Raw genomic sequence first — 22,779 nt, 5'->3', positions numbered from 1 at the left:
TTTTTTTTTTTTTTTTTTTTACTTTTTCTGATTATCGTAGGTAACAGATGGTTTGCACTTAGTTCAGTGAACCAAACAAAAGAGCAGACTTTGCATAAAATTTCTGTTGATAGTGCATTTTATCTTACTGAAATGGGTTGTATGAACCTTCTGAACAATGAATAGCATGTTTATATTATTCTGATCTTTTTTGCTACAGAGTTCAAAATAAATGTGAAGGACAAACCTGGCATTGCCACTTCAAAAGTTATACAATATTTAAAGTATTTTTTTTTTATTCTTACTACAACGCCAACTCTAGGCATGTGGCATGCCCCGACTACTTCCAAAATTGATAAATTGCTCCAGTGACTTTGAAAACTGCAGGCACTTTGATCTCATTGAACGACATTGGAATAATAGTAACTTAGTTTTTGCAAGGATTTGAAACCTTAAAGCCTCGAGGACTCCCATCATTTCTCTAATCCCCCAATTTTGAAATTATTTAGTACAGTCGCTAATGTTTGACTTTCTGTTGATCCACTAGCCCGTTCGTAGTTGTTGCTTAACTCTTGGGTGACGTCAAAACCTGGAGGTGATGGTGGCGGGAGGCAGGCAGGATGATGTGGCTGCCGCGGGGAGTGACTTGGCAAGTGGGGAGGCAACGCCAGCTGCAGTTGGTGCCGATAGTAGTTGAAAGCTTGATTGAAAACTTGACTTCGTCACACATAATTTTTTTTAAAGATTTTATTTATTTATTTGACAGAGATAGAGACAGCTAGTGAGAGAGGGAACACAAGCAGGGGGAGTGGGAGAGGAAGAAGCAGGCTTCCAGCAGAGGAGCCCAATGTGGGGCTCGATCCCAGAACGCCGGGATCACGCCCTCAGCGGAAGGCAAATGCTTAACGACTGAGCCACCCAGGCGCCCCCGTCACACATAATTTTAATGCATAACCTATTAGATCAGGGGAACCAGTAAAGTTAAACCATATAATTTCACTTCTAACTTTGTGTGCATTAATCAGAATTCAGGCTGTTTTCAAGAAGTGGAAGGAGTGTGCTTATCTTATTGAACCAAGTGTTATTTCTATTGAGCGAAATAAAAGGTGAAAAAAGAATGCAAGAATCCTTATTCTTTTTTTTTTTGCCCCCAACAAAATGATGTATGTAGGTTAGTGTTTTAAGTCAGAGAAAGTAATTTTTCTCCAGTGTTCACTTCAGCAGAACTTACGCTGAAATTATTTCCTGAGTTGAATTTTCCATGCCTTTGAAAGCATCAAAGACAGCACTGCTAGTTTTAATAAATTATGAAATTTTAGGCTCAGAAGACGCCTGTACGTTTCACTCCAAGCAGAATCATGCTTAGCTATTCCTCATAGGTGTGGGTATCATGGAAGACTGAGCTAGAGATTGTATGTGTCCAGACATAGCTGCAGAAAAGTCAGAATTTTCTAACTGCTAACATAAATGATGATGTTTTCATATTTAAAAACAAAGTGCTGAGAATATCTATAGCTGTAGGAAAAAAGATCTGTATTTTCTCTTTCTTAATTCACTGTAAATGCTGATTTTTTCCAACTCTATTTCAGTGCTTAGGAAAAGAGGGACTTAGAGCATCAGAAGATCCCTTAAACTCCTTTCCTGCTCTAGAAGAAAAATAGCAAGCCGACCATTCCTATTTATTATTCCCTAGGATTTCCCACCAAGAGCTTCTTGATGTCTTTTCTGACCGTATCAGGTATGATGCCATTCAGATGTTAGAGACCCTGCTATGTAGCTGGGGTGTACTGGGGGGCGGGGGTCACTGTAGCTGTTTAAGATAATTCAGCTTGTAATCAAGGAAGCATTTACAGCAGGCTCCAGGTTTTCTCCTCTCCCACACTCCTCTTCGTCCCCTTGTCCCCTTGTCCTCTTTTCTTCTTCATCTTCCTTCTCCCTCCTCCTCTTCCCCCCTCCTCCTCTTCGTCCCTTTGTTCTCTCCTCCCTCCTCCTCCCACTCTTCTTCCCTTCTCCTACTCCCCTTCCTCCTTCTCTTGGTCCTCTTGTCCTCCTCTCAGTTCTCTTCCTCCCCTTCCTCCTCTTTCCTTCCCCCTGGTCCCCCCCCTTTTCTTCATCCACTTGTCCTCTTTTCTTTTCCATCTTCCTCCTCCCTCCTCCTCCCCTTCCTCCCTTATCATTCTTCTTCTAGTTGGAGGTGAATGGGCAAACTATCTAGTTACACCTGAGCCTAGCGCTCACCAGAGCCTCAGCTGTCAAGGCTGAGCTGCTCTGTAGACCATGGTCTGGGTGTCATCCTTAACTGTCTGCTGTCCTTGGCACGTGGGATGTACGTTCTCCTTTGGATAAGGTCAGCCTTGAAGAACATTGTACGTGCACTTGGCAGAGGCTTTGGGGATCATGCTGGTGTGTGGGGAAACCAGTGTCAGCATCTACCTTCCCTCCTGTCCCTCATTCTCTTCCTATACTCCCTTTCCCTCAAGCTTTACTCTAAATGCTGACTTCAGGGTAATAGGCAACCTTTTCGGAGCATAAAAATGAACAGTGAATATAGGGAGGGTAATTCTGTAACTTTTTAAGAAAAATCTGTGTCGTCATTTATAGCATCCCTTCAACTTTGTGTGGAAGAGCACCTTGTAGTTACTCTTTAAAAAAAAAAAAAAAAAGCCAATGTGTTTTCTCAAGAAGTCTGCCTCTGAGTCATCACTTTTAGTTATTGCTTTTCCAAATAACTTAAATGGAGCTAGTTTATGACTTGAATTAGAGTAACATAGTTACTGCTTTTGGAAATCCTGCCATTACCAGTTACTACAATTGTTATTGTAGAAATTATTCAGGNCTATCTAGAATTCAGTAAATTAGGTTTGTATTCAAGTAAAATCTGTCTTTAAAACCCTAATCAGTATATTTTTAAAAAATTATTACATTTAAAAGACATCTCTTGGAAGAACATATTTTAAAATAGCTTTTTGAAGGGTAACAACCATTTTATATGAACTTGCTGCTACAAGGTACTAAATTGGGGGTTTTACAAAGCCCAAACGGCAGCCCGTTGTTGAAAAAATTTCCCGTTTACAACTTAGACTCTGAAAGCTATAATTTAGAGACTTGGAGCCCCTACTAGGGCAACCTCTTGACAAACTGGGACATATGGAACCAACAATTGCACAACATTATTTGGCATTCTTTAAGTAAATGAAATCCTTGGCTCATTGGCCCAAAGAAAACTTAAAGCTTTATAATTTCATTTTTTTTCTTTTTAAAACATATGGCCACTCAGTAGTTACAGAATGCCCACCAAGTGCAGAACTTCTCTGTGTACTTAGACACAGACACAAATTTAAAAAGGGACGTGTTCTTTGAGCTTTTAGAACTTATAGTCTAGGTCAAACTTACTGGTATCTCTATACCCAAAACAGAGTAACAAATGACATGACTTTTTTTCTAAGCCCTAGAGACATACACTCCAATATCCAGCATTAAAAAATAGAACCCAAGGCGCCAGGGTGGCTCAGTTGGTTGAGCATCCGACTCTTGGTTATGGCGCAGGTCATGATCCCAGGGTTGTGAGATCAGCCTGCATCCAGCTCCACTCTCAGCATGGAATCTGCTTGGGATTCTCTCCCCACCCCACCCCCACTTGCACACACACTTCTCTCTCTGTGTCTCTTTTTCTCTCACTCAAATAAAAAAAACAGAGCCCCAGGTTGTTCTGGAATAAACTATATATAGCCTTTCGCAACACTCTTAAAATCTTTTTTCTTCAAAATAATGTTTTAATTATGTTGAAATATACATAGCATAAAATTTATTGCCTTAACCATTTTTAAGTGTATATTTCAGTAGTGTTCATTCACATTGTTGTCTAACCAGTCTCTATATATAACGTTTTCATTTTTTAAAACTAAACTCCATACCCATTGAACAACTTATTTTCCCTCTCCTCTCAATCCCAGATAATCATCATTCTGTGGATTTGACTACTGTAGTTACCTCACATAAGTGGAATCAAACAGTATTTGTCTTTGTGTGACTGGCTCATTTCATTTAGCATAATGTCTTCAAGGTTCATCCATGTTGTAATGTGTCAGAATATCCTGTTTTTTAAGGCTGAATAATAGTCCATTGTGTGATTAGACCACATTTTGTTTATTCATTTGTCAAAGGGTACGTAGATTGCTTCTACCTTTTGGCTATTGTGAATAATGTTGCTATGAACATGGGTGTGCAAATATCTTTTTGAGTCCCTGTTTTCGATTCTTTTGAGTATAGGCCCAGAAATGGAATTGCTGGATCATATGGTTATTTTATTTTTAATTTTTTTTAAAGAATTGCTATACTGTTTTCCATAGTGGCTGTACCATTTTACATTCCCACGAACNAAGCAGTTGCCTGGTATCAGAGGAACCCTTTGGACACCAGTTATCTCCAGCATCACCGTCTTTCTTTCTTCCAAATTCTCAGATCCACAGATTTCTAGGTCTGCCTATGCGCCAGGAAGTAGGTTTGATTCTAAACTTAGCCAAGTTCACTTTAATCGAATAGTTGTAAATATATATGTAAATGGTAAGAAAAATGTAATGGATAGGACTAGTCAGCACCCTCTTCTCTAAATTTGGAGCATCTTTAGAGAGACATTTGAAATCCAACCTTATGGCTCAGTGTCAGTCTGATGTGGATCTTCTTATAGAAAGCTCTGGAAGGTAATGTACAGTTTAATGGAACTAAAGAGGTCGTGCAAAACAAGAGTGACTAGAAAGTGGTTAAGATTTGTAATGATTTGTTGCAAAGAGTCCACTTTAAATGCATGACGTTGGTGCCATCGTGGTCATGTAGGTGGAGTGGGACTTGTGTATGCAGTATTCATCAAGAAAAGAGCACAAGGCCCATTTGCATGCCATTGAGAAGCAACAGTGGGTGTTGATAAAATTTGTAGTACTAGAGCTTTGAAAATATACCTTGGGTGGGTGCCTGTTTTAAACTCTCCTGAGAAACAATTTCACCTTTAAAACAAAATCACTTTTTTTTTATTAGATGATAAGACATGTATAAGGCTCAGTATCCCAGAAATTTAGTTCTACCACTGGAAAAATGGTGAGGTACTGTTGTGATACCTGGTTTTGTATTCCAAATCCTAAATTTAACAGTACATTGAAAAATTGTCCTGTGGGCAATTTGTGAAGCTTTGGAAGTGTTCACCAGCCTCCCTGGCTGCAGACAGTTTCTGAGCTCCTCGCACTATGCCTATGTCAGCCGAACACGGTGCTAGACAAATTTGGAAGACAAGGAGGTAAGCTCCGGAGAATGACATTTTAGACCTCTCTTTTTATAGGTTAAGAAATTGAGATCTTAAGAGGTGTAATATATCTGAGTTCGGAGAGCTAGGCCCAGAGTCAAGATTTGATTTCAAGATTTTGATATAGCAACAGCACTGATTTATATCAGACTATTCTGCTTCTGTGAAAGCAAATCATAATCATAATATGTGGTAGAAAATTTACAAATGGGAATCAAAGTACAATTTAGCTTTTAGTATTTAAAATTTCTTGGAAATTAACATTTGAATAATATGTTTTCATGTAGTGGCATTCTTATGATGTGAACAACTTTTTTTTTTTTTTTAATGGCTTGCTTTTCAAAAAGTAAAAGGAAAAATGTAATCTTAACCTGAAAATAAAATGGCTTTAAATATGGGTTCTCAGCTATCTAAAGTCATTAGTATTGAAACCTTCTAAGTGGTGCTTTTAAGCAAGTTCTGCTTGGAGTGCTAGTGTGCTATCTGAAAGAAAAAAAAAAGCTGTTTGTTTTTTTTTTTTTTTTTTTTACTTTTTCTGATTATCGTAGGTAACAGATGGTTTGCACTTAGTTCAGTGAACCAAACAAAAGAGCAGACTTTGCATAAAATTTCTGTTGATAGTGCATTTTATCTTACTGAAATGGGTTGTATGAACCTTCTGAACAATGAATAGCATGTTTACATTATTCTGATCTTTTTTGCTACAGAGTTCAAAATAAATGTGAAGGACAAACCTGGCATTGCCACTTCAAAAGTTATACAATATTTAAAGTATTTTTTTTTATTCTTACTACAATGCCAACTCTAGGCATGTGGCATGCCCCGACTACTTCCAAAATTGATAAATTGCTCCAGTGACTTTGAAAACTGCAGGCACTTTGATCTCATTGAACGACATTGGAATAATAGTAACTTAGTTTTTGCAAGGATTTGAAACCTTAAAGCCTCGAGGACTCCCATCATTTCTCTAATCCCCCAATTTTGAAATTATTTAGTACAGTCGCTAATGTTTGACTTTCTGTTGATCCACTAGCCCGTTCGTAGTTGTTGCTTAACTCTTGGGTGACGTCAAAACCTGGAGGTGATGGTGGCGGGAGGCAGGCAGGATGATGTGGCTGCCGCGGGGAGTGACTTGGCAAGTGGGGAGGCAACGCCAGCTGCAGTTGGTGCCGATAGTAGTTGAAAGCTTGATTGAAAACTTGACTTCGTCACACATAATTTTTTTTAAAGATTTTATTTATTTATTTGACAGAGATAGAGACAGCTAGTGAGAGAGGGAACACAAGCAGGGGGAGTGGGAGAGGAAGAAGCAGGCTTCCAGCAGAGGAGCCCAATGTGGGGCTCGATCCCAGAACGCCGGGATCACGCCCTCAGCGGAAGGCAAATGCTTAACGACTGAGCCACCCAGGCGCCCCCGTCACACATAATTTTAATGCATAACCTATTAGATCAGGGGAACCAGTAAAGTTAAACCATATAATTTCACTTCTAACTTTGTGTGCATTAATCAGAATTCAGGCTGTTTTCAAGAAGTGGAAGGAGTGTGCTTATCTTATTGAACCAAGTGTTATTTCTATTGAGCGAAATAAAAGGTGAAAAAAGAATGCAAGAATCCTTATTCTTTTTTTTTTTGCCCCCAACAAAATGATGTATGTAGGTTAGTGTTTTAAGTCAGAGAAAGTAATTTTTCTCCAGTGTTCACTTCAGCAGAACTTACGCTGAAATTATTTCCTGAGTTGAATTTTCCATGCCTTTGAAAGCATCAAAGACAGCACTGCTAGTTTTAATAAATTATGAAATTTTAGGCTCAGAAGACGCCTGTACGTTTCACTCCAAGCAGAATCATGCTTAGCTATTCCTCATAGGTGTGGGTATCATGGAAGACTGAGCTAGAGATTGTATGTGTCCAGACATAGCTGCAGAAAAGTCAGAATTTTCTAACTGCTAACATAAATGATGATGTTTTCATATTTAAAAACAAAGTGCTGAGAATATCTATAGCTGTAGGAAAAAAGATCTGTATTTTCTCTTTCTTAATTCACTGTAAATGCTGATTTTTTCCAACTCTATTTCAGTGCTTAGGAAAAGAGGGACTTAGAGCATCAGAAGATCCCTTAAACTCCTTTCCTGCTCTAGAAGAAAAATAGCAAGCCGACCATTCCTATTTATTATTCCCTAGGATTTCCCACCAAGAGCTTCTTGATGTCTTTTCTGACCGTATCAGGTATGATGCCATTCAGATGTTAGAGACCCTGCTATGTAGCTGGGGTGTACTGGGGGGCGGGGGTCACTGTAGCTGTTTAAGATAATTCAGCTTGTAATCAAGGAAGCATTTACAGCAGGCTCCAGGTTTTCTCCTCTCCCCCACTCCTCTTCGTCCCCTTGTCCCCTTGTCCTCTTTTCTTCTTCATCTTCCTTCTCCCTCCTCCTCTTCCCCCCTCCTCCTCTTCGTCCCTTTGTTCTCTCCTCCCTCCTCCTCCCACTCTTCTTCCCTTCTCCTACTCCCCTTCCTCCTTCTCTTGGTCCTCTTGTCCTCCTCTCAGTTCTCTTCCTCCCCTTCCTCCTCTTTCCTTCCCCCTGGTCCCCCCCCTTTTCTTCATCCACTTGTCCTCTTTTCTTTTCCATCTTCCTCCTCCCTCCTCCTCCCCTTCCTCCCTTATCATTCTTCTTCTAGTTGGAGGTGAATGGGCAAACTATCTAGTTACACCTGAGCCTAGCGCTCACCAGAGCCTCAGCTGTCAAGGCTGAGCTGCTCTGTAGACCATGGTCTGGGTGTCATCCTTAACTGTCTGCTGTCCTTGGCACGTGGGATGTACGTTCTCCTTTGGATAAGGTCAGCCTTGAAGAACATTGTACGTGCACTTGGCAGAGGCTTTGGGGATCATGCTGGTGTGTGGGGAAACCAGTGTCAGCATCTACCTTCCCTCCTGTCCCTCATTCTCTTCCTATACTCCCTTTCCCTCAAGCTTTACTCTAAATGCTGACTTCAGGGTAATAGGCAACCTTTTCGGAGCATAAAAATGAACAGTGAATATAGGGACGGTAATTCTGTAACTTTTTAAGAAAAATCTGTGTCGTCATTTATAGCATCCCTTCAACTTTGTGTGGAAGAGCACCTTGTAGTTACTCTTTAAAAAAAAAAAAAAAAAGCCAATGTGTTTTCTCAAGAAGTCTGCCTCTGAGTCATCACTTTTAGTTATTGCTTTTCCAAATAACTTAAATGGAGCTAGTTTATGACTTGAATTAGAGTAACATAGTTACTGCTTTTGGAAATCCTGCCATTACCAGTTACTACAATTGTTATTGTAGAAACTATCTNTTATTCAGGGGATAGAATTCAGTAAATTAGGTTTGTATTCAAGTAAAATCTGTCTCTAAAACCCTAATCAGTATATTTTTAAAAAATTATTACATTTAAAAGACATCTCTTGGAAGAACATATTTTAAAATAGCTTTTTGAAGGGTAACAACCATTTTATATGAACTTGCTGCTACAAGGTACTAAATTGGGGGTTTTACAAAGCCCAAACGGCAGCCCGTTGTTGAAAAAATTTCCCGTTTACAACTTAGACTCTGAAAGCTAGAATTTAGAGACTTGGAGCCCCTACTAGGGCAACCTCTTGACAAACTGGGACATATGGAACCAACAATTGCACAACATTATTTGACATTCTTTAAGTAAATGAAATCCTTGGCTCATTGGCCCAAAGAAAACTTAAAGCTTTATAATTTCATTTTTTTTCTTTTTAAAACATATGGCCACTCAGTAGTTACAGAATGCCCACCAAGTGCAGAACTTCTCTGTGTACTTAGACACAGACACAAATTTAAAAAGGGACGTGTTCTTTGAGCTTTTAGAACTTATAGTCTAGGTCAAACTTACTGGTATCTCTATACCCAAAACAGAGTAACAAATGACATGACTTTTTTTCTAAGCCCTAGAGACATACACTCCAATATCCAGCATTAAAAAATAGAACCCAAGGCACCGGGGTGGCTCAGTTGGTTGAGCATCCGACTCTTGGTTATGGCGCAGGTCATGATCCCAGGGTTGTGAGATCAGCCTGCATCCAGCTCCACTCTCAGCATGGAATCTGCTTGGGATTCTCTCCCCACCCCACCCCCACTTGCACACACACTTCTCTCTCTGTGTCTCTTTTTCTCTCACTCAAATAAAAAAAACAGAGCCCCAGGTTGTTCTGGAATAAACTATATATAGCCTTTCGCAACACTCTTAAAATCTTTTTTCTTCAAAATAATGTTTTAATTATGTTGAAATATACATAGCATAAAATTTATTGCCTTAACCATTTTTAAGTGTATATTTCAGTAGTGTTCATTCACATTGTTGTCTAACCAGTCTCTATATATAACGTTTTCATTTTTTAAAACTAAACTCCATACCCATTGAACAACTTATTTTCCCTCTCCTCTCAATCCCAGATAATCATCATTCTGTGGATTTGACTACTGTAGTTACCTCACATAAGTGGAATCAAACAGTATTTGTCTTTGTGTGACTGGCTCATTTCATTTAGCATAATGTCTTCAAGGTTCATCCATGTTGTAATGTGTCAGAATATCCTGTTTTTTAAGGCTGAATAATAGTCCATTGTGTGATTAGACCACATTTTGTTTATTCATTTGTCAAAGGGTACGTAGATTGCTTCTACCTTTTGGCTATTGTGAATAATGTTGCTATGAACATGGGTGTGCAAATATCTTTTTGAGTCCCTGTTTTCGATTCTTTTGAGTATAGGCCCAGAAATGGAATTGCTGGATCATATGGTTATTTTATTTTTAATTTTTTTTTAAGAATTGCTATACTGTTTTCCATAGTGGCTNTGAATAATAGTCCATTGTGTGATTAGACCACATTTTGTTTATTCATTTGTCAAAGGGTACGTAGATTGCTTCTACCTTTTGGCTATTGTGAATAATGTTGCTATGAACATGGGTGTGCAAATATCTTTTTGAGTCCCTGTTTTCGATTCTTTTGAGTATAGGCCCAGAAATGGAATTGCTGGATCATATGGTTATTTTATTTTTAATTTTTTTTTAAGAATTGCTATACTGTTTTCCATAGTGGCTGTACCATTTTACATTCCCACGAACAGTGCCCAAGGATTACCCAATTTCTCCACATCCTAGCCCACACTTACTATTTTCTAATTTTTCTTAGTACCCAGTCTAATAGCTGTTAAAGTGCTTTTCTAGTTACAAATTGTCTCTAAACTAAACAAATACATAAAAATAAAATTAGGTGTTTTACCTTCATTCACACAAAAAGAAGTTTAAAATACTGCCTCGTTTTTCTAAGATTTAAAAAATTCCATTTATTCTCAGGGTCAGTTGCTTCTTGTATACATCTATGTAATAGCATAGGTCAATAAAGTCCTGAGCTTATCTCAACCCACAGACAACGTGTAAATATCAAGGTGTACACACTCCACTCTTACAGGATTGCTTGGGAGCAAAAACCCTCTGCACATTCACGAAGCTTCCTTGACCTCACAGAGGCTCCCACTGATTTAGTCCCAATTCCCTGGGTCCAGGTGTGTGATGCAAATGAATGAAACCAGTTAGTGCAAAGTAGTAAGGTATGTGGTGAACCCGAGAGCAATCTTTTAAAAATACCACATGCACTAAAACATAGGTTGAAAGTTGGGAGGAGTGGCTGGTAAGGAACCCGGCAGAGTCCCTGACATCGTGAAAAGAGTCAATGTGGCATGAGAATGCAGCCCAGGAAAAAACCCTATTTTTATCCTAGCTCTCTTTAAATATGCCAGAACACACCGTATATAAAGCCATTCCAAACATCTTTTCCCTTCTTAAAAATGCACATAGGAAGAAGCTGGCCAGTATGCAGCAGCCGCTGATGGCAGTCGACTGCTTGCATCTAATTCTGGAATAACTTAAACTTCTAAGCTTTCCAGATCTCCCTCTCCTCTTAAAGCTCTTCTGAGTGGGAACAAAACTCAGTCTTGCCTGGGGAGAATGTCTTTTCCCTGCTTCTGAGTTCCTATATTCATCTCTTAGGCTAGCTTCACTATCCTTTCATTCAGCCAAAAATGTGGTCTTGTGAAGATGATCAATTAAAGCCTCATCTTCCAGCAGATGCAATTTTTTCAAATTCATGAATCACAACGACCTTAAGTCTTGGAAGCATAACAGTAATGAGGATAAAGGCAGTGGAGACTCTGATAAATTTTGCTGAAATGAGAATGATGAAATCTCCTGTTAGTGTGTGATCTTGATATTCCCGGTGTTTAGCATTGGCGTTGTCTGGGACAAAAGGGTAAATGATTGGGCTTTTATTTCCTGGTCTTGTACGACATTGGTTTTTGCAAGTACATTGGTAGAGCTGCTGTGAAAGGCAGGACGTGCTGTTGTGAATTAAAATTCTCTACAGGGGAACAGGGAAAGAAAGGAATCATAGTTGCTAGCCTGAAAATAGACTTGTTGCATCAGGTGAACCTTTAAACTTGAGAAAGGTTTACCAAATCAATATTTATTTTATCTGAATAGCGGATATGTAATGGTGTAATACCCCTTGACACTTTTCCAAAGTCATCACTATTTTGAGGACATACCTTGCAGGTTTTTTTTTTTTCCCCTCGTCACTGCACTTACATGATTGCCACGTTTTTGAGGAGGGTGAAGACGAGGATGTTGATTGGGATGACAGATTTTTTGGCAGTATGGACTTTGGTGTAGATTGTCTACCTGTAATCTGACTGCTGGTTTATACATATGGAGAGAATCATGCAAAATGTAGTTTTTAAGCCATAAAAGAAGAAATCATATCATGAAATCAGAATCTGAGTTGGCAGATACCTTGGCTAGTACCTTTTAACGAAACCTGGTTCTGCAGATTTCTGAATCATTCTGAATCACATGTTCTCTATTTAAAATAATGACAGAGGGGCACCTGGGTGGCACAGTGGTTAAGCCTCTGCCTTCAGCTCAGGGCGTGATCCCGGCGTTATGGGGTCGAGCCCCACATCAGGCTCTTCTGCTATGAGCCTGCTTCTTCCTCTCCCACTCCCCCTGCTTGTGTTCCCTCTCTTGCTGGCTGTCTCTCTCTCTGTCGAATAAATAAAAATAAAATCTTAAAAAAAATAAAATAAAATAAAATAAAATAATGACAGAAATCTGACACCTTTATTGGTAGGCAGCTTTATTAGGGAGGTATGCATTTTATTGAGTCGGTATTTTAGTCTTTTTTTGTATTATATCTTTTATTTGGAGTTTTGTGTCCTAGTATAATACGGATAGTGTTACCGTCTTTTTACACATTGCCATTCACATATCTAAAGAAAGTTATCATTTCTAAGTCCTTTTTCCCCCCAAGAATTAAAAGAAGCGAAATGTAGAAATAGTACGAATTTATTTTTCATAAGTTCTTTGCTTTTTGCCAGACATCTTTCTTGTTCATTTCACCCTTGTAGCAGTTCTGTTTCAAAGGTGGAAAGATGGAGATGCCAGTGACTTGCCCAGACACTCGGCTGGTAAGTCTTAGGCTTATAGGCTGGGCTTAGAGCAGGGTTCCCTCTGCGTCCCAGCTCTAGCCCTGCTTTTTGTACTCAAACACCTGCTGCTGCTCTCATTGCTCAAGTGGTGACATGATTTCTGGACCCTTTACCATATCCTGGTCACTCTTAACTGGATGTACTTGGTCAACATTTAAGAAAAAGATGGTGGCAATCATCCATTCAGGGATTATTTGAGTACCTACTATGTGCCGGGCACTCTCTAGGTATTTGGAATACACCAGTGAACAAAGCAGTCAAGTGAAAACTCTGCCCTCGTGAGGCTTCTGTGTCATGAGGGTTTACATTGAGGCTGAGGCCCCCGCCCCCATATCCAGCACCCAAGAGGGGTTTGAAAGAGGACACCGGAGACTTGGAGCAGCACGCTCTGTGCCACTAAGGAGTTAAGAGGGAATTCTATGTAAAATGTCAACTGGTGTATCAAATACGTATCTAACATCTCTGTTCATTTCCCCCTTTTCATCCCTTCAGCCAGATTCCTTCTGTGGATTAAAAAAATAACGTCGACTCCTACTGAATTATATCAGTTAATTCCCAGGCACAAAATGAGGCCACAGAAAAACTTTTGGTAATAGAAGGGAAAGGTGTTTGATATTATCAGAGGCCATTTGGAATACAATCTAAGCAAAGTGAAAACATGAAAGATGTGATTTGTAGAAACAAAAGACTTCATTTGTTTTGAAATAATGTTTTGAATTTAGAAATATGGGAAGAATGGAGAATGTTAGTTATTTGAGGACCTAAGACACGGGTAAAGAATGAACTAGATAAATCATAAAATTAATATGGTGTTTCAGAAAATGTTGTCTGTTTTACTAAAAGCACTAAAAGTCCCCCAGCTTTTTATTGCAGGAAACCTTCTTTTATTAGACCACTGGAGGTTTTTGTAGCTATAAGAAACAAGTTTTAATGTATGTTAAAAATGTTAATGTAGACCTAAGTTATGACGCTTATTTATTCTTCCTGGTTCTTAAAAATTTTTTCCTCCATTGCTGATATTTTAATAATTATTACACTTTCAGTCTTAAGGTGGTAGTGGTTCATGAGTTCGAAGAGTGAATCTCTTTTGGAGATAAGATTTTAAAATCCCAAAGTGTTCCACATATATTTTTGGTAACATCTTAATGGCGACCTTTCAAATTGTCTTTCTTTCATCAGTTGGGTGTCAGATGGGTGGCCGAGAGTCAGGGAACAGCTAGAATTCTGCACTTTTCTCGGACTTAGAGGAAGGGGCATGGATGTCGGAGCTCTACAACCTTAGGTTCAAGTCTAGCTGTGAGAGATCTTAGGTGAGTCTCTGAACATCTCTGAGCAGCAGTTGCCCCATCTGAAGATGAGACAGTGTTCGCCCTGAGGTGGTTGTGAGGGATAATAAAGGAACGAACGTCAAGCACCCAGAACCTAGTTGGAGAGCCATGCATGACCCCAACTATTCCTTTTTATTTTCGTATTTCAAAGCCTGTGGTAAAATGGAACCCCCTTTGAATTGTTTGTTTCTCCCTAGTTGATAGTCTCAAGTATTTATTCCTTTTTCTTCTTTTCATGTGCCACACAACCTCCAGAGCTAGAGGAAGAGTACCCTGCCACTCCATCAGTCCGGAGTTCCACCTGAGCGTGCTATGCTGAGCGCGACGATGTCACCATTAGCTAGCGCTGGCTCGTACCCAGGCTGTGGGGACAAGTTTCTTTCCTTAAGGCACACTCTGGGTAGTGTTTCAGCTCAGTTTAGAATGTGTGCTTCATAACCGCACTATTTATTGGCAGAGAACTGCCTCTGCTTTACGTTCTGGGGCGTGCTGGTTAACGCTCGGCCCCCCACACCACTGTTTCCTCCATGCGGCCCTCATCCTGGGAAACTGTCCATTCTGCAAGAAATGTAAACTTCGTGCTTGTCTCTGTAGATGGTGCAAACCAGCCGAAAACTTCAGGGGCCGCGATGAAGGAGAAACATTAGCAAAAAAGGGGGGAAAAAAAAAAGTAGTTAGTTTTTTGTTGTTGTTTTTAAATTGTGAGATTTTATGGCATTGCTTCTAAAAAGCTAATGCTCATATTATATTTTGTTATGGAGAGTCAGGCAGACTTGATTTTGTGACCTGACTTTGATGGGTGCCGGCGAGTGTTTACCTCTCTATGCTTTGGTGTTCTCATCTGTAAAGTGAGGATAGTAACGGTACCTACCTCATAGGGGTTTTGGGCAATTTGGTTGGGCTAATGTATGTAATGCACTTAGCCCAGCTCATGAAACCTAGATGCCCTTGATAAATATGAACGTCAGTACTAGCAGCAAAAGTGAAAGTCATAGAGGTGATCTATTTGTATGCACTTCACGAACGTGTCTCATTCCAGGAACTTACCAGGACCCTTCTTAAATTCTGTTGTTGTTTGTTTGCTTGTTTTTTAGAGAGGTGTGAGAGTGGGATGGGGGAGGGGCAGAGGGAGAGAAAGAACCTTAAGCAGGCTCCACACTGAGCAGGAGTCCAACATAGGACTGGATCTCACAACCCGAGATCATGACTTGAGGTGAATCAAGTCATGCTTAACCGACTGAGCCACTCAGGTGCCCTAAGACCCTTCTTAAATTTTAAATTGATGATTTGAGTTCTCTTGAAGCAGTTGCAATATTCTTGCTGCCATTTTCTTTTCCCATGGTAATTGCAAGTTGCTTGCTCTGAATCCTGTTCCTTCCAGCCCCGTGCCTCCAGCTCAGGTTCCATTACGGATGTGGAGTTATCGGGCTCTTCTTTGGCCTCCGACCCTGCCGTGTACGTAGGTGCGTGTTGCCAGTTACTTTGTGGCTCCCTCATCTTTGCCTCAAACCTTTCAGACTCTTTTTCTTTCTCCCCTGCTCCTGCATCTTGTCCCCCTCATTCACTTTAAGGTCAGAGTTTCTCTAGGTCTTCTGAGTAAGAGCGGCCAGGTTCCTAAAACAGATGTTCACATTCCACTTGCCAAACTGATTCTTTCTGATGGCTTTAAATATTCTCTACTTTGTCTTCTCCGTAAAGCCTTCTAGACTGACCCAAGAAGAGTACTCTGCTGCTTTTTCTATGAGCCCTAGTAATGGATCCAGTCTACCATCACTGTCTACCAGTAGCACATTTCATAGAAAGAAACATCTTATTCCTCAACAATGAATTGGGGAAAATAAGAGTTTTCTATAAGAAGGAATTATTAGTGATTACCATACTGAAATATATATTCAAGCTATATTCAGTTTTTTGCTATTTGGTGTTGATTTTAGAATTGGGGCCATTTTGAAACTTTGATAAGTGACAAATGAGTTTTAAGTTTTAAAACAGGTTATGTACAACAAAGAGCAAATGTGTTTGGGGAAGAATCACCAAAGGAAGATAATTTTGCACTATGGCATCCATTTCATCAAGTATTTCAAAGCATAGTCCTGTCGAGTTTAGAGGTAGATGGAGACTGTATTTTTGGCTGCAATAAGTAATATATATGTAAATTCTTTAATTCTTCAATTAAGTATCAGTACTTCTTCAACACAGAAATTGTTAAAATTAAAAAAAATTGTTAAACAATTAAAATATTTTATTACTTTTTCAATTCAGGGGATGTGTGGTACGTTCCAGAGGGGTTATATGAAGATATGTAGAGCATAGTTTCTGCCCAGCACGTTTATCAAATGTGTGTGTGCTGGGCACAGGGTGATGAATGCCATATCCAGAGAGGCATCAACAGGATATTAAGGACTCTTCAAGAGAGATCACTTCCACTTGAGGAGATTAAGAGGAAGTTTCATAAAGAAGGTAGGATTTGAAAAAGACCTAGAAAGAGGAAGAAATCTGGAAGGGATCCAGTAGCAGAGATGAGGTTAAGAAGACAGTGTTATTCTTGGAAGGGAAACAGCATAAGCAAAGAACTCCGAAAAGTCTAGGACCTATTGGCAAAATAGCACATAATTCGCCTTGACTGAAGTAAGATGGGATGGAGGGGGAAGCGGGGAGGGGAAAGGAAGAAGGAGGAAGAGGAATACTAGTAAAGTTACTGAGTACATATTACACGGTAGGTGCCGTTTTAAGCACTTCACTTGTATTCACTGATTTGATTATAAGGAGCATAAGGCTAGAAATATAGATTGGGGTCACAGTTTGGACTTTGAATGAGGAGAAAAGGTGTTTGTATTTTGACGGGTAGTGGGGTGTCGGAATCATAGCAAGGGGTAACTGAGCTCCTATGATGTGAGGAGCATGGGATGAGCTGAGGCTACAGGAATGAGAAGCATGCTCACAGACACTTTAAACTGAGGTGCTGGGCATAATTGGGAAATCCCATGAGCAGTAGTCTAGTATTTTCATATTTACAAATTTCCAAGTCTTCAAAGAGAGAGAGCTTTTTAAATAGAGTAGCGTCTTTATTTTATATTCCAGTATTGATTTGTGACCACAGAGCTGCTATATATATATATATATATATATAAAATTAAGTATCTTAGAAGCAAATACATGCTGTTACCTGCTTTAAAGTCACTTAAAATTTTAACCTCAAGCAAAAACATGTGTTCTGAAAATGACCTTTGTGAACCTACTCCAGGCTTAGATATGATTTGATTTTGAAAGAAAGCATAGTACCATAATGATATTTACTGCCACCGATTTGCTGGTATTATTTAGGCTAATATATATGTAAGGTAACTACATCTTTGTTCCTGTTAGTCTTTTTTGTTATCCTTGAGCCTTTTTGGGTTACTTGCCTTTGAGGAAAAATATATTTAAAATATGATACTGCATATTTTGATGGAGGGAGGTCAAAAGACTTGTTTATATTTCAGAAAAATGGAGGGAAAGCCTCACAGAATTTAGGCAATGTTTGGCATACTTCTTGCTGTGTTTTTCCCACGCACCAAAAAAATAAAAAATAAAAAAATAAAAGCGCCTGTAAATGGTCTGTGTTTGTTCTTTGTGATTGGTGGGAAGGGGACAGAGTAGGACTAGAGGAATTTACATCAGGTTCACTTGGCAGGGTTCTGATAGTTCCTTCATAGTTAATTCTAGGCACACTATTTCTGACCTGTTAGCGTGTGTGAACTTCTTGGCTAAGGAATTACAGTGGGGGAGTTCTGCTGTCTTCTCCGTACTGGATTGCCATCTCTTTAGGGCCTCCAGACTCCTGCCCCTGGGCCAGACCTTGCTATGCAGACAGCCATGGCAGGACCCAGCCCAGACGTGGTGCCAGGAGCCCCAGAGAGGGGCTCTTCCCTGGAAGAAGTGGCGCTGGGCTGTGGCCTCTTTTTGGCTTTCTGGCAGCAAGTCCCTCATTAGCATGGGTGCCGGGATATGCTTGGCTAAGGAGGAAAACGCAAAGCAAAGCCTTGAAGAAAGCCCAACTCCTTTCTTGCGTCCATGCCCAGAATGATACATTGTTAGCCTGCAGTGGGTTGTAAAAGGAAGAAATCAAACCCAAATGTGAAGGCAAGTTTCTTCATGCTTTCATTTCCCACTTTAAAAGTTTTCTGTCAAGCAGCTTCCTTTTTAGGGAGATAGGACCCGGTGGGCCGTGCCCAGGAAATTGTATTTGGGATTTCTTTTAACTGAAGTTCTCTTAATGGAAGCTATAGACTATCAGACTGTGCTTTAAAGACAGGTTGTCTTTAGCAACAGAACCTCTTGTAGGCAAGAGGACAAGAATGAACCAGACTATATTTGAGGGCCTAGAGACTGAAAACCCTACTGGCCCCAATGAACAAGGCTGAGTACGCATACGGGGACCTGAGCGTGCTGCACTCATTTGTACCACCTGGTAAACAGCTGAGAGGAGAGACTGGACAGGATTCTTTTTTTTTTTTTTTAAGATTTTATTTATTCTTTTGTTAGAGAATGTTCAAGCAGGGGAGCGGCAGGCAGAGGAAGAGGGAGAAGCAGGCTCCCTGCTGAGCAGGGAGCCTTATGTGGGGCTCGATCCCAGGACCTGGGATCATGACCTGAGCCAAAGAGACGCTTAACCGACTGAGCCACCCAGGCGCCCCTGGACAGGATTTTTTTTCTTTTTTTCTTTTTTTTAAAGATTTTATTTATTCGACAGAGATAGAGACAGCCAGCGAGAGAGGGAACACAAGCAGNACTTAACCGACTGAGCCACCCAGGCGCCCCTGGACAGGATTTTTTTTCTTTTTTTCTTTCTTTTAAAGATTTTATTTATTCGACAGAGATAGAGACAGCCAGCGAGAGAGGGAACACAAGCAGGGGGAGTGGGAGAGGAAGAAGCAGGCTCATAGCGGAGGAGCCTGATGTGGGGCTCGATCCCAGAACGCCGGGATCACGCCCTGAGCCGAAGGCAGACGCTTAACCGCTGTGCCACCCAGNCCACCCAGGCGCCCCTCTCTGGACAGGATTCTTAACTATATTTTATTACATTTTTCTCAGATGACCTAATAGAGAGGGCTGTTTTTCTCCACATCTTCCCAGTTTTTACCTGGGCATATCCATGAACACCTGAAATAAAGATTAGGTTCTTAGACTCCCTTGAAGCATTGGGTTAATTCTAGCTAAAATCAAGTACAGAAACATGTCTTTTGTGACTTTTGCAAAGTATCTTTTAAAAGAAGGGGGCGTTGGGGCACTTGAGTGGCTCAATCAGTGAAGCACCTGACTCTTGATTTTGGCTTGGGTCTTGATCTCAGGGTTGTGAGTTTGAGCCCCATATTGGGCTCCACGCTGGGCATGGAACCTACTAAAAAAGGGGGGGGGTCTTCTCTTCATCCCTTCTGTTACAGATTGAATGTGTCCCCTTCAATTCATATTTTGAAAACGTAACCCCCAGCGTGATGGTATTGGGAAGTGGGGCCTTTGGAGGTGATTAGGACATGACGGTGGGTCCCTCATAAATGATATTAGTGTCCTTATAAGAGAGACCCCTGAGACCACCGTGGTCCCTTGTGCCACATGAAGACACAGAAAGAAGAAAGCCATTTATGAACCAGGAAGCAGGCTCTCACCAGACCCTGAATCTGCTTGTGCCTTGATCTTGGACTTCCCAGTCTCCAGACTGTGGGAAATAAATGTTAGTTGTTTAAGCCAGCCTGTCTATGGTATTTTGTTTTAGCAGCCCAAACTAACTGAGACACCTTCCTGCTTCTCACTGTTTGGAAGGCAGATATGGAGCTGAAGTTTGAAGATCCTCTTTAGACTATGAAGTGAGTGCTGTATAGAAAGGATGGTAGGAGAACAAGCTAGAAGACATCCTGATGTGCTCTTGATCCAGTGGAGCTTGGGCATATGGCCTCCAGACTTTGTATGTTAGTGTAATAAGCCCCTGGTGCAAACCACTGTTATCTGGGGTTTTCTGTCACTGACAGCTGAACCTAAATCCTAATGATTCAGAAAGTGGTAATGAAGTTGAAATATAGATATGAAAAAAGTTTAAATTTTCCACATAGGATCATTTTTTAAATGGTGAACAGTGTTTAAAAAAACACTGAAAGGAACTGGTAAGTTCTGGGATAAACATATTAAAAAATTCAGCCCAACTCTACTAGAGTAGCTTATATGTAGCTCTTTTCATACAAGTAGGACATTTAAAACTTGGAAGATTTTCTAAACCTGCAGCTCTGTGAAAGCTACCAAGACCAGTTATTCTGAATTTCTTCAGTATATTCATAAATTTCAAAACTTTGGGTTTTAAAATGGATTTGTGATTGATCTAACTGACCAATCTGCATTGTCGTCAGATTTGTATGATTTGGTTTCCTTTGAAGTTTGTTGAGATTTACTTTAAATGGTCTAAAGTTATATCAGTTTTTGTGTATGTTTCTCATGGGCTTGCAGAGAGTATGGATTGTCTAATTGCTAAGTGCAAGGTTCTATGCATATCCGTTCTCTGCATTTGCTTCCATAGTGTTTATTGTCTCTTCATCTGGGATGTGATTTCCCTGAGGGGTAAGGACTGTGTTTTGTTCTCTGCTCCATCACCACTAGCTAGAATAGTGACTGACATATAGCATATTCTAATTACTGATTTTTAGTGAACTAATCCAACCAATTGTGACCTTCAGATCACCTGCAGCATTGATAATCTCTTTCTTTAACACCAACAATTGAGGGAGGGAAGTTGAAATCTCCCACTATGGGCATACATTTGTCAGTTTCTTTCTATAATTCTCTCAATTTTGGCTTCATGTATTTTGCAGTTATTTGATCAGTGCATACAGATCTAGAAAAATTTCCCAACAAGTTTAATCTATTCACATTATGTAATGTCCCTAATAAAGTTTTTGTTTTCAGTGCCTATTGTACCTTATGTTAATATATCTACCTTGGCTTTGTATTTTATTAGTATTTATTTACTTGTTTTTTCTGCCTCCATTCATATATTACTCGCATTTGCCTGGTTGTTTTTTCTGTACTTCCAGCATTTCCAGGTTCTTTTGATTTGATGTTTCTCTGTAGTAACACATCGAACTGTAATTTAAAAAAAATTCAGTCTATACTCTTTTAACTAGAAAATGTGTCAATCATATTTAGTATAATTGTTGATCTTTTAGATGTGACTCTGTCATTTTAATTTGTGTTTTATATGTGTCCTACATTTTTTCTCATGTTTTGCATTTTGACACAGCTTGGGTGGAGTGGAAAGACATGCATTCTAAGCCAGTCCTATTAGCTATCTATCCCTGGCCTTCGTTTTCTCCTTGAAAATTTAGAGTACGGACGAGCAGTCTATTTCATTCTAAATCTCAATTTCTATCTATCTACAAATCTTTTAAAATAAAAATTAGTGGCTTTTATAAATGGATTATATTGGGTGTTCCAAGATGTGAATGTCAAACACATGTCTTTGGTTTTTATTATAATAAATCAATTAATAACAGCTACTACCTTCCATTGAGTACCTGCTTTGTAGTGGGCACTGCACATGTCTTACCTCATTTGACCCTCAGAACACACTTATGAGAATCATATCTTCTTTTTACCAGTGAGAAGATAAAGGCTGAGAGGTAAACACCCACCTGCCTGCCTCCAAAGCCCTCTAAAGCTTTTCCTACACCGGGTTGATTTTAGGAATCTGCTTTTATCACTTAACTGTAGGATCAAATGAGTGTGGGTGGTAATATAACTACACCTGATTGTCTTTGAATTTTCTAGAGGTGTTTAAGTTTGCGTGAGGGCCCTCTTAAATTTCTGTTGGATGCCTGGAAGGATGGCAATAATGATTGTTTTGTTGTTATCACCATTGCAAAGGAATGAAGAAAAGCAATTTGCCTACTCCTTCCCCCTTCATTCTCAACCTCCAGAATAAGTAAAATAATTGGCTGAAATGTGTATGCATTTATGCACATAGTTGTAACTTTCACATTTTTTTCCTATGCTGTTTGCATTAGGGAAAAATACAGCACCACAATATGCTCTTAGGAACGAGTTCTTGGCATAGGTGACCGGTTTCTCTTTACTTACTTGCTGTGTAGTGATAGCACTTTAACTGTTGGAAGCGGAGAAGTTACCAAAAATTATTGGGGCAAGAATCAAGAATGATTCAGAGCTAGACTCTCTTATTGGTGTGTCTAATGAAGTTGTAATCTAACATGGAGCCATTTTCCACATACTTCGCTGGTATTTTTGCTATATTTGTGTTAAAGTTAGCCTTTCAGCCCACCAAGGAGGTTGCCTTGACTTTTTAAGTTGAAAAATATCTTCATTGAGTGTCTTAGATGTGCTAGGCTCTTTGTGCCCCATTAGAAAGGGTATTTGGGGGATGAGTATTTCTCTGTTTGAAGAAAAAGGAAGTGTTTAGAAGTCTTAAGAGGAAAAAAAAATAAGCTCTAGAATGTGAAACAAGACACGAGCCAAAAATCATAGTTATAATTATTAGTATTTGTTGCGTTTGCTTCTTATTCCTCAATAAATCATCTTGACACTCGAGAAAAATGACCTAGAAAAAGGACTTTACACGGATAGGGGTTTGGATGCATGAACTGTAGGACTGGCAAGTCCTGAGGAAGGC

At 39.7% G+C, this 22,779-nt stretch overlaps 1 protein-coding gene across 4 annotated transcripts in view; it reads left to right on the top strand.

Moving 5' to 3' along the window:
- The window catches only part of SLC7A2 (solute carrier family 7 member 2), a 77,077-nt gene that overhangs the window by 13,129 nt on the left and 41,169 nt on the right, over window positions 1-22,779 (top strand). The window contains exon 1 of one of the 4 annotated variants that reach the window (XM_019804417.2): window positions 7,335-7,496. The exons of the other annotated variants lie outside the window; for them this stretch is intronic. The gene's annotated coding sequence lies outside the window, so the exon portion shown is untranslated. Of the gene's footprint in view, window positions 1-7,334; window positions 7,497-22,779 lie in introns of those variants that run through there. 4 annotated transcript variants of the gene reach the window in all.

Source organism: Ailuropoda melanoleuca, chromosome 18, assembly GCF_002007445.2.
Source record: "Ailuropoda melanoleuca isolate Jingjing chromosome 18, ASM200744v2, whole genome shotgun sequence".
NCBI classification, from domain to species: Eukaryota; Metazoa; Chordata; class Mammalia; order Carnivora; family Ursidae; genus Ailuropoda; species Ailuropoda melanoleuca.
Note: the sequence above shows the minus strand (reverse complement) of the source record. Positions and strands in the feature narration are given on the sequence as shown.